Source organism: Lissotriton helveticus, chromosome 11 (genome assembly GCF_964261635.1).
Source record: "Lissotriton helveticus chromosome 11, aLisHel1.1, whole genome shotgun sequence".
Classification (NCBI taxonomy): domain Eukaryota; kingdom Metazoa; phylum Chordata; class Amphibia; order Caudata; family Salamandridae; genus Lissotriton; species Lissotriton helveticus.
This window is the reverse complement of record NC_136072.1, coordinates 563,377,212-563,394,518: the sequence shown is the minus strand read 5'-3', so window position 1 is coordinate 563,394,518 and position 17,307 is coordinate 563,377,212.

The window sequence follows — 17,307 nt, the reverse complement described above, 5'->3', positions numbered from 1 at the left end:
TTAAATTTAGTGGCAAGTTTGAGCCATGCATTGTTATCCAATTTGGATCGCAGACCTGCTACGTTCCAATAAATTATGCACAGCCCAAAAATGCCTGTTTGTGCTTTTACAGCTAAACCATGGTTAATAGTATCTCCAGGAGGATTATCATGTACCAACTCTATCCCTGGCCCCGGAAGTACCCTATTTTGGTATGCTCTGTCTGGCGGGATAGGAACTTTGCTTTTCTCCTGCTTGCAGTGGTAAGTGACCCAGGGGTCGGGGCCAGTTGACACCGTTGGTAATTGCAAGTGATCGTTTTGAGAAGAAATCATGGGAGGGAAGCCCGGTTCAGTCAGTGGATTGTGTTTCACTTGTTGGGCGGATTTTGTTTTAGCCAGTCAATCTAGTTCCTCCAGTCCAGATAGTGCATTATACCTATTCATTATCTGGACGTTATACAGAGGACCTTGAGTTGATTCATTCGTATAGGTGTTAGTATTATTGCTAGGGGTTTCGTCCCTCTCAGCCCCAGTTCGGGGAGGGTAGAAAAAACCAGGCGGAAGGACGTTGATCTCACCCATTGCTAGCGAGTTCTTGGTTTCCATCCATAGTATATTCTTCACTAGTGCTAGAGTTTTAAATGTAAGGACTATACAATCTCCGGGAAGATTTTATCACGGGATCCAACCCAATGTACCCTTCTTGCCATCTTGAACTCTTTAAAGAGTTGACGGGTTAGTCCCGTCCTCTTACCCAACCAATAAAGGGATATATTTCTCAGTGAAACCCAGTTCTCTTTTTCCACTGGACCTTTTATTGGGACATTTGACAAAACGACCACGTACGGAGTCGCCTCCGGGGGTAAGTGTAGATGTTGATCCGTTAAAGGTTTATCTGAATTGGGGCCTAAGGAAGTAGAACCTGGATTTGGGTTACCCTGTGGTTGATATATGGGGGAATTGAATCTATTAGGGTTTCCCACCATTCTAGTATCCCTATAGCCTTTCCCTGGGTCTATGGTGGTTAAAGTGTTACATGTACTACTCTGTAGATGAGGATCATTGCCCATTTTATTTAGGCTATTTAAAGAATTAGGCAACCTCAGCTCACTAGTTTTCCTAAGGTTTAAATCCGTGTTATGTAAGTGCTTCAATGATGTGTTGCTATGTGCAGTCTCCATGCCTAGATCGGGAGATATCAAGTCTCTATCACTAACTTTTGGAAAACTTCTTGGGATAGATTTTTCAATGAGAGTTAATCTCTCTCCCAGTTGATCTAATTGGACTCTCAAGTACAGGTCCAATCTTTCTATCAATGTCACTAAGTTCCTTAGTTCAACGGAGTCAGCACCACTTTTACCTTTAACATCTTCCTTCCCTTTGTGAGAGCCTTTTCTGGTCCCCACTCGCTTTTTCCTTTGTATGCCCTGTTTTGCTGTTACAAGCGAAGCGCGCTTCAGTGGTTTTTTTATACCTTCACCCGAATGCTGTTCACCCATTTTTTTCTCCCCTGGGGCCGGATTCTTTTGCTTTTTTTGGGGAGGTTGACTCAGAGTCACTCTATACTGTATACAACCATTTATGTATAAATTTAATTTTGGGCTAGGGCCCAGGGGATTTGATACCTTGGGTTGTTCGAGTGCTAAGACAGGGACCAATTTGCCTGCCTCCAGTGATTCCTCCAGAGATGTTTTCTGTTTATCCAATGCACCCATAGCCCCTGTAAGATAACTTAATAGGGTTTGTTGGGTGTCAGTTGGTGCTCGTGTTACACCTCCTATCTTAGAGCTAAGAATCTTCCTTTTACCCATAACTAGAAGATTCAGATATGTCCATAAGTCTTACTGTCAGTGCTATTTGCGGGTGGTCCCACTCACGGGCTTAGAGAATGGGCCCAGCCCAGCCTCATCCGGGCACAGACGGGCAAGGATGGGCCCGCCCTTGGCCCGGGCTTTGCCTGGGCGAGCCCGCGCATGTCCCGCACAGCGGGAGCCCCGGAAATTATTTATCCTCGTTTGGCTCTCTGGAAGTCCCGCGAGAGCGCGCTGCCTCCTGTGGACTGAAGTCCAGACAGTCCCGCGCTCCGCTGTATGAAATGGCTGAAGTACAAACAAGGAGGTCTGCCAACAGCAAACGGGTCCCGAGCAGCACAGCAGCAACAAATTCAAATGGCCGGTGAGTCAGAAAGGGCATCATGCGCCGCGGGAGCCCCAGAAATTATTTATCCTCGTTTGACTCGCTGGAAGTCCCACGAGAGTGCGCTGCCTCCAGGGGACTGAAGTCCCGGCAGTCCCACGCTCCGCAGTATGAAATGGGTGAAATACAAACAAGGAGGTCTGCCAACAGCAAACGGGTCCTGGGCAGCACAGCAGCAACAAATTTAAATGCCGATGAGTCAGAAAGGGCGACCCAGGATTATATTTACCACAAAATGGCGCAGTGATGTACAACTAGCAAACCAGCTCCGGCGAGCTGCATCATTTAAAAAATACAGGTATGCATTGTATTAACAAGAATACAGTGCATTCCTGTGCTAACCCCTGCACCAGCACTAAAAAAGCTGCCTAGCACCAATGCAGGCACTCTTGCATTGTGGTGCAAGGGTGCAGGGATGATTGTTTATGTGAAGGAAGGAACACCTTCCTGCACAAAGACAATAATTAATGGCAATTTGCTCCTTCTATGTGTACTGCAGAATGCAGCACTTATAGAAAGAGCAAAAACATGAGGAGAAATAAAAGCATTACTTCTTGTTGCACCAGTCTAATGCCTCTTTTTGAATGGCATCAGTTTTTGGTGCTGCCTCAGATTTACACATCCTTATAAAGCTGGGGAAGTGTCAAAAAGCAGTGAGTGTTGCGTGGGTATGCCCACAGCAACACCTATTGCTTGCCCCATTGATGCAGAAAACTGTGTGAAAGGGTATGATATTTACAACGCGGCGTTAAGCCACATCGATTGGTGTCACATTATAAATATGGAAAAACAGCAGTTGATGTACAGAATGCAGAACAATGTCATACATTCACCCCAGTACAGAGATCTGGGCCATCGTTTTTTTGCTCACCATGCCATTCCAGTTTGAAACCAGCCATATGCAAATCAGTCTTGACCTGTGCCTCATGGGAGCAGTCCAGCCCAAACTGCTAAGCCAGGTTCTCCCTGGACTGGAAACAAGCATCCTATGACTGGTTTCAGGGTTTCACCCCTCTTCAGCCAGGATAGCTTGATTCCAGTGGCATGGAGAGCACGGGACCCATATCTGGGCATACCCATCCTGGGCTCGCTGTGTCACTGGAATCAAGCTATCCTGGCTGAAGAGGGGTGAAAGCCCAAAAACCGGTTCTAGGATGCTTGTTTCCGGTCCAGGGTGGACTTGGCTTGGCAGTTCGGGCTGGACTGTTCCCATGAGGCACAGGGTCAAGACTGATTTGCATATGGCCAGGTCTAAACTGGGGTGGCATGGTGAGCAAAAGAATGATGGATTTAACCCAGATCTCTTGACTGGGGTGAATGTTTTGATTTGTTCTGCATTCCTTCTATCTATTGTGTGTCTTTTGCTTTCTCGCCCTAAGTGCGCCAGGTATGCCCAGACATGGGTCCTGGGTTCACTGTGCCACTGGAATCAAGCTATCCTGGCTGAAGAGGGGTGAAACCCTGAAATTGGTCTTAGGATGCTTGTTGGACTTGGCCCTTTTTCCCCTGAATGTTTTCGCTTTTGTGGGGGTCAGCATGTCATGTTGATGATTTTGAAATACAAATGTTAAATGTGATGCAATGGTGTACGCACCTGTAATTTCCCCATTGTAAGAATGCACCTTGGTAAAATGTCGCTTTTAAAATGGATGTCATGGCTGTGTGTTGTACCACCTGACTGAGGTGGGTTACCAGCCTAGTTGTTGTTTCCCAGCAATCCCAGCTTTTGGAGGGAAACCTGGCACCCAGGGTGCTCTACTCCTCCACCTGAGCCAGTCAGGACAAGTTTCCCCAGACGCTTCTAGAAGCTTCTGGCACTGTTTGGTAGGTGGGGTGAAGGCATATAAATAGGGGAGCTGTGCCACCATGTGCTCAGACTGAACGTGGGCTGAAATGTGAGGGGACCTACTGCCAGGAGGTACCGCCACATGGGCCTGTGTGCTGGCCCCTGTGCCCCACTGTACCCCTCTGCTGTCCACAGGGTTAGTTAGAGCCCCTCTACCGGAGTAAAGGCTGCTGTATCAGGAGGAGTGCCACGTTACAGAGGATGATAGTTCCTAGGACCTACAGCCCTGTCCTAATAAGTGCCCACTGACTGCTGACCTTGCCTAGTAGTGCCTGCTGCTCTGCTACCCAGCACCTGGAAAAGAAGAGCGCTGTATCTGTGCTGCCTAGGAGAAGAAAGGAGCGCTAAACTGGACTGGTTGGTGCTTCCTTGCCTGCGGACCAGCACTGGGTGAGTGCTGTATTGCAACCCTGTTCCAAGAGAAGAGGTAGGAGTCAGTGACTGCAGCACTGTATTGCCTGTGCCGCTTCATGGCGCCTACTCTAATTCCACCAAGAAGAAGAAGTGGGGATCCAACAGCACTGTGTGGCCAGGAAGAACTGTTTTATTTTAAAGCGCCGCGGGAGCCTACCCCGCGTTATTGCCGCCATCCTGGTGCCCATCCCGCGTGTGTGCTGCCTCTACACCTTTGACAATACTGCGGGAGCCCATCCCGTGGTTTTGGTGCCCCTGGGACCACTTGAAAATACAGCGGGTGCCTACCCGTCATTACGGAATAGATAAGCTGGCGGGAATCACCGCCGAAGAACACTGAGGGCTGCCGCACTGCCTGCGGCGACCCGGAAGCTCAAGCCTTGTTGTGGGCGGGACTAGGGGAGCCGGCCGGAGAGGTCCTGGGAGAGCAGAAGCCTACCCCGCCTTCCCTAGTGAGACAGTGCCACAAGTGACTCACCGGCCTCCCAGGTGGAAGGGAGAGCCCCATGCATAGTCCCTGAAGTCCCGGGCCCCAGGAGCTGGACCCGTTAGAAGAGCGGAGTCGAGCCACCAGGAAGGTGCTGCCCCTGGCGGGGCTCCCGTGTGGGAAAGGGAAGCCCCGCGCCTGCCGCCCAGCCTGCATTGGAAAGAAGATGAGGGAGCCCCTTGTGCGGAGAGAGGCGGGTAGGGACTGTCGAAGCACATTGTCAGTGCCTTCCTTGCCCGCGAAGACGTCAAGAGCCACCCCCCCTGTCAGAGCCCCCACGAGGAGGAGCAGCAACCGAGGAGAGCCCGGTGAGTGGGGCTCAGGCGTTACTGATAGGGGGGGTGGAGACGGGGCACATTGTCGGTGCCTGCCCCCATGTGGCTACACTGAGGGCCCGGTTTCACAGCTGCCCTGCTAGAGCATGGGGAGCTGCTACGTTGTGGGCCAAATTTCTTCAATTACCGAGCCCTGGGAGGGGACTCCAACGTTGGGGGCAACTGTGCAAATAGAGAGCCCCAGAGACAGCGTCAATTCACTTGAGGGCTCACCTCTGTGGACTGTGGAGCCCATGGTTGGTTGTCCCCCAGCTGCCCCGCCGGACAGTGGGCATCTGCAACGGTGCCATATCGTTGTGGTGTCCAGAAGAGGGACGCATGCCTGACCGGAGACTGGTGGGACTTGTTGGTGCAGTGTGGCAACGTATGGCACATTTGTTTGCATAGCAGGGAGAGCACTACTAGGCGAGAGGTTTGCTGAGGGCCCCCTGATAATGGCTCCATGCCCCTAATGTTCTGCCTAACGATTTCTGCCTGAGGCATTGCTATGTTTGACCTAATGTATTGTTCATGTGCAGGCCTACTGGGAGCTGTGCAAAGGTGATGTTGCCTTTCAGGTTGAGGTTATTTTCACAGCGTAGTGGAGCTACGCGAAGCTACGCAAAGTGGGCAAGAAACTACGCCCACCTGTGCACTTTGCGTAGCCCCACTACTCGCCGCATGCCCCCCTCCCAAACTTACCTAATTTTTAGGAAATGGGCACATAAAAATAAATAAAATACACTTACCTTGTCCGCGGCGTCCCGGGGCTTCCTCTGCTCGTTCACGCCGTTCACGCCGCTGTCTGCTAACCAATGCACATGCGCAGGCGGCCGCGCATGCACATTTCTCATGAGAAATGCGCATGCGCGGCCACCCGCGCTTGCGCATTGGTTAGCAGACGGCGGCGTGAACGAGCAGAGGGAGCCCCGGGACGCCACGGACAAGGTAAGTGTCTTTTATTTATTTTTATGTGTCCATTTCTTAAAAATTAGGTATGTTCGGGAGGGCGGGAGGGAGGCGGGTGGCGGGCAACTTCGCTACGCCCAAGGAGTGGGCGCAGTGTTGCCTGCTTCGCCTACTTTGCAAAGGGCGAAGTAGGCAACACAACGCCCACTTCGTGGGCGTAGCGAAGTCCTTCGCCAAGGGTTATTCATGACTAATGTTATGCCTCCATGACCGTATGTTCCCAGGCTCATGGCTTATGCCTCTATGCTTGCAGGTTTACCCTTCTGATTTTGTGTGTAGCACATTTAGGCTAACGAGGATATCCAATTCCTTTTTCCAAAATGTTGCATGGCTGATACTGTGCCGAAGCAGGGTCCGCATCAAGTGCTGTCATGCCAATGTTTTCCTGCCTCCTTGAGAGGGTGCCCACATGATTATGCCTGCTTGCTGAGGGGCTGCACAATGTGTCTCACGCCCCCGGGAATGCTGTGACCCTGCCCAATGCTTCTCCCCTAATGCTTACATTGCAGGTGAATGTGCCCTATGCTAATAGGATTAGGCCCAAGTTACTACCTGATGTGACAATGCCTAATGTCAGGCACCCTGTGGCTGACGCCCCTAATGTGATGTGGCCTAATGGTATCACCCTGATGTTTGAAGGTTTTGCCCACTGTTAATGTTGGTGATGTCCTGGTTTGGCAGTTCGGGCTGGACTGTTCCCATGAGGCACAGGGTCAAGACTGATTTGCATATGGCCAGGTCTAAACTGGGGTGGCATGGTGAGCAAAACAATGATGGATTTAACCCAGTTCTCTTGACTGGGGGTGAATGTTTTGATTTGTTCTGCATTCCGGTCATCAATTGTGTGTCTTTTACATTATAAATATGGAGCAGGGCATTGCAAAACCGGAGCGTCATAAAAAGTGACGGTCCTGTGGCGTAATGCTCTTGTAAATGTACCCTCAGGTTTCCAAATGTTGTAATTTGTGTACTGTATAGTTTTATTAGTAAAACTGTATGTCTACAATTTTAGTGGCTATTTTCAATATGAGCTACCTGAAAACGATTGTATGCCCACATCACACTTTAGTAATACATTTGAGACAGCGTGCTCCAAAATACACCACTTGCTACATTCTACACCTTTACCACTATTCTGCTGAATACATGTGGCACTTATTCTTTGTGTGATGCTTGGATTTTGCACAATCCCTATGAAGTCAGTGATGTAACACTGATGGCAGCAACCCCACTTTGAATATTGTTCCGCCACCGCTGTTCCTATCCCTAGGAGTCTACTAGGGCTTTAAGCGAGCCATGTCCCGCCGGTGCTGAGCACCGGCAGTTCTAAAAAGCAGGTGTTGAGACGGGTCTCTCTCAGGTTCTCCATTTTTACCATCACCCTCAGGGTGAAAAAAAAATCTTACCTCTGCAGCAGTGCCACCCTTCACAGCCTTAATGCAACTCAAAAGAGACTCATTGTAGTTCTTTCACAGTCTCGTCATTTCAGAACTGAAGGATAGTCATATTATATTCAACAAAGTAAGAGCTGTTGCTTATGCAACTAGCAACCATTGACAAAAACTATAGTTTTGGCTTGCTGTAGGTGTAATGTTACTTGTGTTACATATTTGGATGCAATGACAGAAGTGGCAAAATACCAGTCAGGTGACACACTCTGCTAAGCACAGATTTTTCGCTTACATGTGTTTAAGCCACGCCCTTAATTACATTGGACACGCCCTTTAGAGAGACCCCCAGTTTTTTTACCCTATTTAAAGCCATGGGGCCTCATTTATGAGGCTGTGCGTCACTTTTACGCCGCCGGTGCGTCACTTTTTGTGACACACCAGTGGCGTAAAAAATGCGCCGTGTTGCGCCATATTTACAAAGTGACGCATGTAGGTAGATGCGTCACTTTGTAAACCTCTGCGCCACATTATAGCTGTGCCAGGTATAATGTATGCAAGGGGGCGTTTTGACGCAAGAAAGGATCATGGAAGTGACGCTGTGAAATCTATGAGATTTCACTGCGCCACTTCTATGACACAAATGCATCAATTTCTTACGCCTGCCTCACAGCAGGCGTAAGACTGACGCAGGCCCTTTCACATGGGGTTTGCCCCATGTGAAAGGATGCATTGCAGGAGTTGCGTCACTTTTGTGACACACTCCAGCAATGCGTCACTTTTGTGTCATATAGATACGTCAGAAATACTGACGCATCTGTAGCTCCTTGCCCAATGATGCGTCATACTGTAAATATGACGCATCATTGGTGTCGCAAGGAGGGCGCAGTGAAAAGTGACGCATCGCTGCTTTCACGCAGCGATGCGTCACTTTTCATAAATGCCCATGGGGTCTGCCATAATGCAGCACATTCAGGCATCGGCTCGGTTCACGCGTGCCTCTTATCGGGAGTTGCTTTTCATGCTTGCATAAGTAACAGCAAAAGATGCAGCCCCAGATATGTTTCTGAAGCACAGCACAGCCCTGCATCCTTCGACCCTCAGTCTGCCCTGGCACGCATCAAAATGCCTTCCCGGGCCTCTGTGTATTTTCACACAGCACTTGATGATAATTCTGCCAGCACGCCCATGAGTGGCTTCCCGCTGGCACCATTATTAGCGCCGCGGGCGCGAGACCGTCCTCCCGACGCTCGCGCTGCCCTCCATCCCAGCTGTCATCGCTGTCCGCGCCATTAAAGTGGCCGCTCAAACAGGCAGCCATTACTGCCGGCACGAGGGGCGGCTCCGACTGAGCACTTCCGCGCCGGCACATACTCAAAAGGCTTGACTATGCCTCATGCTATTCACCCTTTTTTCTGTAAAATAACCACCTTGTGCAGAGCATGTCAGTATAACTCGTAAAGTACCGGAAAACGACAACACAGGGAAATAACGGTGGCATTCCTGTAGCATATTAAATCAAAAAGCAAAAGCTTACATAAGTAAGCCTTTATGTTCTTGATTATGCTGCATAGTGTCAGACAATACTGCAATTAATATGGGCGCTCAGAGCGCTGGCAGATATGTTTTCCCTTTCGCCTGCATGAGTTGACTGCAAAGGAATCGGGTTTCCTACCAATGCATCACCAGAGCACAACAACAGCCCCTAGATCCTTGGTGGTATGGCCATGGTGAGTGCTCCTGGGAACAGGAGGGGGGAGGCAAAGAGAATGCGTTCAGAAAGTGGAACAGTACGAGTGTCAGTCCAAAAACCCATGCATAAGGTACTTTCTGCATAATGCAGAAGGGAGTGGTTGCAAGGTCATTGCTTCTGGGTATTTATTGTCTACATTCAGATAAGAAGTAACCTTGTAACCTCTATCAGTAGTAGAAATGTACTGACCATGAAACATTCAAAGGTCAGGACAATGTAGAAACTGGCATAACAATCACTGGTAGTGAACGACTTGAGGGGTTTGTAAGTCAATAGAATGAAATGGTGCTTTACATACTGCAGAGGGTAAAAATGGACTTTGCAAGCATGACTTCATACTGGTCCTGGCCAGGTTGTGCAAACAGGATGAAAAAATCTGCTTTACATCGATATGGGGGAGTAAATATCCTTTAAATGGAAGTGGGTATTGGCTTGAGACTTATGATTTATCTTCTGAGTAGAAGTAAAACCCAAGGGCCTGATTTAGAGATTGGAAGGATAGGAGGGCATTAATCTCCACTGCCCTGGCAGATTACCACCCGCCATATTTAGATATGTCTGCCAGCCTGGCAGAGATTGCAATGCCTTTTATTAGTGCCACTGCCATGATGGCTCCTCTGAAAGTATTGAATATTTTCTGAGTGGCTGCCATGTTTCATTTGGCCAGGCTACAAACATTTTCGGTTTGCAAAACAAACTCCCAAAGTGGGAGGTTTCTCCCAGAATGCGGACAGCCTGTTAATAACTGGTGGCCCTAAAGAGACAAAAAAGTACATCAGACCATACAATCTAAATAGTGTAGGCAAGCTGATGTATTTACAATGATGGCCCCAGTCCATTGTGCCATCAGTGTAAAGTTTCCAATAGTGGTGGTAGCAGGACATCATCAGAAGAAACATGACCATCTGCTGGACTTTAAATAGGGTGGGCAAGCTATCTGTTTGGCAGACAGGGTACCCTGCCACCTTTGTGGTGGATCGCCCTGTCACCAAGTACTACTTTGGGTCACAACATGTTAGTGATACTTTAGATACTAGTAGTCGACTGTGTGGAAATTGGCATGACAATGGGGCACTTTATACAACAGAGAAGGTGGAAAGTAGCATGAGAACGGTACAATTATTATATTGTACTATTGAGTATCAAAGATATCGTTAAACAAGAATACCATGGACAGAATATCGAAAACCAAAACATCGAAAGGTAAATGCATGTAGAGGAAGAACACTCCTGTGTATTCCAACTCCACATATATGTGACTTGAGGATATATATCGTCAAAGTACATATATATGGAGTTAGGTATAGAGATTCTATACTTACTTACCTTTCGATATCTAGCTTTAGATATTTTGTCCTTAATATTCATATACAACGATATTCCATCATCGACATTCAAGGGGCACACCCCTTTACGCAGTATAGGAAACATTTTATGACAACAACCTGTGCAAATCTTAGCACCTCAATCAACAGCCCAGGCCTGTGATCAGCCCCCTAACTAGGCCTGGGCGGTAAATTCCATCCGCTCACGGGAATTTGGGTAATTTTGCGTTCCGCGGAGAACGCCGAATTGCCAAAAATTCCGTGATCCGGGGCTTCACGGAATTCTTTGCTTGTTGCCGCTTTCAAAATGGGTGTTCGCAAGATATTTTTCCCAGAGCACGCAAACAGCATTCGCGAACAGGATAAAAAGCACCGCAAACGGGCAGAACAAGCAATTCTGCCTGTTCGTGGAACTTTTGCATGCTGTCGTAGATTTTTGACCATTTTGCAGAGCTTTACGTAGTGTGACTACGCAAATTCCACCCACCCCTAGACACAGTGCAGCACCCATCTCCACTTTAGACAGTCGCGTCCTATGTGTAAATAAGTAATCTCTGCTCATTTATTTTGTGCAACATTCTGACAACGTTCAAGCGCATAATTGTAATTTGGCACAGATTTCCTCACACTTTTCCATCGTCCTCACCACTTTCCCCTCCATACATTTCACCTGCTTTTCACTGACTGCGGCAGAAAAATCCCGAAGGTGCTTTTTTGCGTATTACCCATAATCCTCATTCAGATGGTAAACCCAGCAGCCTAATGGAGATTGACGCAAGACTCGTAATGAGGGTCTATATAAATATGTTTACATCCTCACCCACTCTTTAAAATCTGCCCAGATCAAACTGCAGTCTGTGATCACCATTTCTAGGGTTTTTCCGAATTAAAATCTACCCCAAAGGGAGCGCCCATGTTCATTCTAAGCTCCCAGAAATGCAGTAAAGTCTGTTTTGTTTCTTCAAACCCGCAGACGGTGGGCTGGGAGCCAAGAATTAGAGCTAATTAATGGCTGCCGCTGCTCTGATGAAATCCTCCGGCTCCTGCCAAGTGCAAGAGCAGGGCACAGCTCGGCTCACCGAAGAGACCTGCCCTGGGCAGTCAAGGAGCTGAGTCAAATGAACGGAAGGAACCGCTTGGAGATATTAGGAAATTACCTTTAAAGGCTTTCCGAGGCTACAAGCCGGGGTCTCTATGCACCCAATTACAGTGAGGTGAGCAACCGAGTCTTCAGGAGCCTCCGAAAATGATTCTCTGACTTGATGGAACAAATAGCAAGAGGGAGGTCATTCCAAGCTTTAGCTGCTAGGTAAGAAAATGGGCCTCCAATTCAATCACATGCATGTCCAGTTGCATTTACGGGCCCTAAATGATGAATCAGTGCATCCACAGGGGCCAGGCCCTGAAACATGCATTCATTATACTATGAAGCATGTGCCGATACATCATCAGAGCCCTAAACAAGCACCAGTGCATGCAATACACCCTAAAGAATATCACAGTCCATGCACCAGGGAGAAAAGCATGTCCCATTGCATACACACAGCAAAGAACAATGCATCAGACCCTGAAAAATGCAACAGTGCATGCACCGGGTCCTGAAAAATTCATTCACTATACTATGAAGCAAGTACCGCTACATCATCAGAGCCCTAAACAAGCACCAGTGCATGACATAAGCCCTGAAGAATATCACAGTCCATGCACCAGGGAGTAAAGCATGTCCCATTGCATACACACAGCAATGAACAATGCATCAGACCATGAGGAATACAACAGTGCATCCAACGGGTCCTGAAAAATGCAATCACTATACTATGAAGCATGTACCAATTTATCATCAGAGCCCTAAATAAGCACCAGTGCATGAAATAAGCCCTGAAGAATATCACAGTCCATGCACCAGAGAGTAAAGCATGTCCCATTGCATACACACAGCAATGAACAATGCATCAGACCCTGAAAATTGCAACAGTGCATCCACCGGGTCCTGAAAAATGCATACACTATACTATGAAGCATGTGCCGATACATCATCCGAGCCCTAAACACGCACTATGCATGCAATAAGCCCTGAAGATTGTCACACTCCATGCACCAGGGAGTAAAGCATGTCCCATTGCATACACACAGCAATGAACAATGCATCAGACCCTGAGGAATGGAAGAGTGCATCCACCGGGTCATGAAGAATTCAGTCACTATACTATGAAGCATGTGCCAATATATCATCAGAGCCCTAAACAAGCACCAGTGCTTGCAATAAACCCTGAAGAATATCACAGTCCATGCACCAGGGAGAAAAGCATGTCCCATTGCATACACACAGTTATGAAAAATGCATCATCAGACCCTGAGGAATGCAAAAGTGCATCCATCTGGTCCTGAAAAATGCCCTAATACATTCATTAGACCACAAAGCATGTCTCAGTACACCCACAGAGCCATAAACAAACACCAGTGCATCAAATGAACCCTGTGCAATACCACAGCACATGCACCAGGGTGTAAAGCATGTCCCAATGCATCTACACATCCATGAGGAATGCATCAATCAGACCCTGAAGAATGCATCAGTGCATCCACAGGATCCTGAAACATGTCCAGATGCATTAACTAGACCATGAAGCATGTGCCAGTACACCCACAGAGCCATAAACAAGCACCAGGGTATCCAATAAACCCCGAGCATACCACAGTCCATGCACCAGGGAGTAAAGCATTCCCCAATGCATCTACACAATCATCTAAAATGCATCATCAGACCCTGAAGAAAGCATCACTGCGTCCACCGGGTTCTGAAACATGCCCAGATGCATTCAATGGACCATGAGCAGTAGCGGCTCCTGGAAGAAGTGCTGCGGGGAGGTGGGGGCGGGGAGGGGCAGTGTGGGGGGTAGTAAACTCTGGATTAAGGCCGAACGGAGTTCAGTAACTAAATAAATAAATAAAACGACTTACATTGCGAGCTGCATCGCTGGTTTGGCGTTGCAGCGTGCGCAACATAATTCGTTTTATTTATTTATTTAGTTACTAAACTCCGTTCGGCCTTAATCCGGAGTTTACTACCCCCACCCTGCCCCTCCCCCGCCTCACCGCCCCTCAGCACTGCCTCCAGGAGCCGCTACTGAATGAAGCACGTGTCAGTACACCCACAGAGCCCTAAACAAGAACTATTGCATCCAATAAAACCTGGGGAACTCCACAGTACGTGCACCAGGGAGTAAACATGCCCCAGTAGATCTACACAGCCATGAAGAATGCAGCATCAGACCATGAAGACTGCATCAGTGTATCCACCATGTGCTGAAATATGCCTTAATGCATTCACTGGACTATGAAGCATGTGCCAGTACCTCCAGAGAGCCCTAAACAAGCACAGGTACATCCAATAAACCCAGAGAATACCACAGTACATGCACCAGGGAGTGAAGCATGTCCCAATCCATCTACACAGCCATGAAGAATGCATCGGATCAGGCCCTGAAGACTGCATCAGTGCATCCACCATGTCCTGAAACACGCCGGCTTGACTCCACCAGGCACTGAAGTACGATCCTGCGGCAGCGGGCATGCCTAGCTGCCCTGAAAAAACACCAATGCATGCAGCAGGCTCCATAGCACCTTCTATGCCATCCAACAGCACCTTATAGAAAACATCTGTGTGTTAAAATGAAGGATACATAAATATTGGCAAAAGCGGTCGTAGGTCTCACTCTCCTCAGCATCCCCTGTCCCGTTAACTACACTGATCCATAATGTCCAACAGGGCTGGGGCCGGATCAGTTAAAAGCCAGCTGGGCTGTAATCTGGCCAAATTGAACCTCCTGGACAAACATGCCCAATTAAAAAACAAACACCAGAGCCGGACTGGGAACCAAAACCGACCCTGGTAAAGTGCTCGGCCCCCCCTCCCCACTCGAGGGGGGGGGGGGGGGGGTATTTGCCGCTGAGCTCTTTGCCGGGGGCGGTTTCAGCCGATTTTGCAGCTATGTTGCAAAAACGGCCCTGTAACAAAAACGGCCCTCAGGGGCCCAGAACTGCCCCCCACCCTTGCGGCGCTCCGGGGGATTGCCCGGTGCCCGGTATGGCCAGTCCGGCCCTGACAAACACCATGTCAAGCCAGAGTATAGCCGGAAGTTGGCCCCCCACTATATTACCAGGAGCACTTTAAAAGTGAAAACACGTCATATTATCGAAAGAAAGTTGGGGCCCGATGTAGGTAGGCCGTTACCGATCGGTAACGGCCGAAAATACCGATTTAGGGCCCTTACCGATCGGTACACTGGCATCGAGATGTAGGGCTCAAAAAAAAGTACAAATCGGACCCAAAACCCAATCGGAATGATTACCGAATGTAAAAGAATCCGATACGTACATACCGAAAATCGGATACTGTACGAATCGGTAACACACCGAATCGGATGCAAACACCGAATCGGTCCATGTACCGATTCGGTAGAGACACCGATTCGGACATAAGCCGAATCGGTCCATGTACCGATTCGGTAGAGACACCGATTCGGACATAAGCCGAATCGGTCCATGTACCGATTCGGTAGAGACACCGATTCGGACATAAGCCGAATCGGTCCATGTACCGATTCGGTAGAGACACCGAATCGGACAGAAGCCAAATCGGAGAACCTACCAATTCGGTAGAATCACCGATCGGGAAAATCCCCGCTTCGGACAGAAGGGGAGATGTAGGGAGGCACAGAAACACTGATTTTGGCTCAAAATCGGTAGAATCCACTCGGTAATTACCATGGATTACGATCAGGTGGTAACCAACTCCAACCCATAAAAACAGCCCCAAAATGCATTGCAACTTGCAGGATGGCAGCTTTTTATGTCATAGCGAGGCGGCTACGGCTACAGCAGCAAGGAGAGAGGGAATGGCAAAGAGAGGAGCAGGTATACAGACAGCGTATCACCCTGGTCATGCTGACAGATGCAGAGATCCTACAGCGGTACAGGCTGGACTCAGAGACCATCACAGACCTCATTAGGGACCTCCAACCCCTGTTGCAGCACCCCACCCCAAGGGCACACGCAATCCCTGTGCAGGTGCAGGTGCTATGCTGCCTACACCTGCTGGCGTCTGGCAGCTATCAAAGTGTAGTCGCTGTGGCAGGAGGGGTGACCCAGAGCAGCCTGTCAAGGTTCTTCCACAAGTTCCTTGATGCCATGATCCAGAGGATGGCCCACTACATTTCCTTCCCTGCAACCCAGGCAGAACTGGTACAGACCAAAGCAGACTTCTACCAGATGGCAAGATTCCCCCACATCATTGGCTGCATAGACGGCACACACATTCCGATTTGCCCACCATCTGACACAGAATACATCTACCGCAATCGGAAGTCCACTCACACCATCAACGTACAGGTGATCTGCAATGCGAAAAGCACCATCACAGACCTGGTAGCAAAATTTCCGGGTAGTACCCACGACTCCTACATTTTCCAACAGAGCGGCATCTATGCACGGCTGATGGCTGGGGAATTTGGAGAAGGATACCTCCTAGGTGAGACACATCATCAGCCCCCCATAACCAAAAACAGCAAAGTGAAATACATGTATGCATGTAAGTAATTTTACCCCTTTTCCTTCTAGGCGACAGTGCATATGCCCTCCGCTCATTCATTCTCACCCCCTACCTCAACCCCTCTACACCCAGCCAAAGGAGGTATAACCGTGCCCACAAAAGCACCAGGAATGTTGTGGAAAGGACATTCGGCATCTGGAAAAGCAGGTTTAGATGCCTGCACAAGAGTGGAGGTGCAAGGCAGTACACCCCCATCACCTGTTGCAAAATCATAGCTGTCTCTGCAATGTTACACAACCTTGCGGTGAAGAAGGGCACTGAGGTGGAGTTGAGTGACTACGAGGACCATGATGACGACGAAGCTGTGCCACTAACACAGCCAGCTGGGGTGTGTACGCCAAATGATGGCAGATATAGACGTGAGGAGATAACAGCAAACTATTTCTGAGTGAGTACAAATGCACAGACAGGTGAATGGTTGTGTTGAATAAGCAATTTTTAATACTGTTGCTACACAGTTACTGCACTGATGTGCAACTAAAAAAAGGTGTAATAGCAATGAAAACAAAAGTCTAGGGTCCAGGTTGCCTCACCCGCCCTTGCTAGGCTATTTCTTTGAGCGCTTTACAGCCCCACTGTGGTGTCCCTCACCCCCTTCAGAATGACCAGCGGCATCTGCGGAGCGCCTGGTGCTCCTGCGTGGCTCTGACGCAGCGCTGGCCGGGCTGCTGCGGCTGCTGCTGTCCCCAGCATCCCCCAGGTCCAGGGCAGGATTTGCGGCAGTGGTAGAGATGATCAAGGCCTCCATTGCTGTTGTGATGCGGGCCATTCCCCTTGTCAACTCTGCGGTATTTTGTGCCAGACTAGACTCCATGTTGGCACTGCGCTGACAGAGTCGTGCCGTTGCTGCAGCAAGGCGGCTCATGGAGCGGTTCTGCACCCGGGCATCCCGCCTGCGCATCACCTCTTGCTCCTCCAGTCTGCTACATAACTGTGTGATGGCAGTGGTTAGCCTGCCTAAACCTGCTACTGCCTCCTTGTTGGAAGCCACAAAGGCCTGAAATCCTTTCACCATTTCCCCCA